Below are 1362 nucleotides of genomic sequence, written 5' to 3' on the forward strand. Positions count from 1 at the left end.
TATCCAGCCATAAAAAACCCTACCAAAACAGACACAGAAGTCTGGTGCAGGCTCCTGCCTGGCCAGCTCCTGTCAAACTGTCCAACCCATACCAGCATGGAAGGAGGACATTAAGTGATGACGATGATAGTGATATATATAAATATGTATAGATTAGTTACAGGATTCATTAGTACCTAGGCACATCAAGATGCATGGCCTGGAAACGGCTAGGTGCAATAACATAGGGTTCACAGTGAGGTAAAACAACCATGAAGGTATCATGTATTAGCAGGATACTGTAGATGTGTAAGTGCCAAATCCAAGTAAAACTGTAGATCTGACTCAGGGCTGATTCTAGGTGTGCTGTAGGTATAAAAAAAGAACACAAATGAAGTTTCAATTTTACAACAGCTGTTTCAGCAGACCTTTATAGATGTATTACATCATAGTAGATTACATCATAGTATAAATGCACCAAGTTCTGGTAAAATTTTAAACAGGTATAAATAGAAGAGGTAAAATTTTGATGATGATGAATCCAACATATTGGATAAATAGTATTTTTTAAAAATAACATTCAAATTTATAGAGAAATTAGAAATATAACAGTTATGTGAGAAGCAAAGAGACCAAACAACTCTATTATCTCAAACATTTTTCTTAATTAGTTTGTAGACAAAACTTGCAATCAGGTCATGCAAGAAATATAGACAAGCTGTAGCCAAGATATGTCCTTAAGGTCAATAAAACCAGGAAGATATCTTTTCGATTAAGTGAGATAAAACAAAGCAGACCTCAGAGCAGCAGCAAGTTTTAAAATTGACATCACCTTTTCACACACAAACACACACTCATAGAATTAACGAGCAAGTGGCTGTGCACTCCACAGACACATGTACCCTTAACGTAGTTCTCGGGGATATTCAGCGTGACACAGTGTGACAAGGCTGGCCCTTTGAATTACAGGCACAACAGAAACAGGAAGTAAGAGTGAGAGAAAAAAACGAACTTTTTTTACGAACAACAAAAAAAAATCAGAGAAACAAGACATGCAACATAAAGAATATTACCCTTCATCAGTTGTCCCTGCTCCATCTACTCCACGTTTCGAATATATATTTATATATATATTGTTAAATGTTTTTCTCACATTTATTGGTAAAATAAGTATTTTTATATAAATTCATTTGATATTTAATGTTAGCTGATATCCTATTTTACACTAAGTTAATAGTATAAAGTTTAACACTAGTTTAAACCAAAACTTCGATTAGATTAGTGTTGCATTTATCTATCTATATATAAAATTGAGAATGTATGTCTGTATGTCTGTGTGTCTGTGTGAATCCCTAAACCTCCAGAACTACACAACCAATTTCA

The 1362-nt window shown here is 34.3% G+C and overlaps 1 protein-coding gene across 3 annotated transcripts in view; it reads right to left on the reverse strand.

The window, feature by feature from the left end:
- The window catches only part of LOC106875721 (uncharacterized HIT-like protein Synpcc7942_1390), an 89250-nt gene that overhangs the window by 69460 nt on the left and 18428 nt on the right, over positions 1 to 1362 (reverse strand). The window contains exon 2 of one of the 3 annotated variants that reach the window (XM_052975524.1): positions 177 to 345. The exons of the other annotated variants lie outside the window; for them this stretch is intronic. The gene's annotated coding sequence lies outside the window, so the exon portion shown is untranslated. The remainder of the gene's footprint in view (positions 1 to 176; positions 346 to 1362) is intronic. 3 annotated transcript variants of the gene reach the window in all.

The sequence above is a fragment of the Octopus bimaculoides genome, chromosome 21 (genome assembly GCF_001194135.2).
Source record: "Octopus bimaculoides isolate UCB-OBI-ISO-001 chromosome 21, ASM119413v2, whole genome shotgun sequence".
NCBI lineage: Eukaryota > Metazoa > Mollusca > Cephalopoda > Octopoda > Octopodidae > Octopus > Octopus bimaculoides.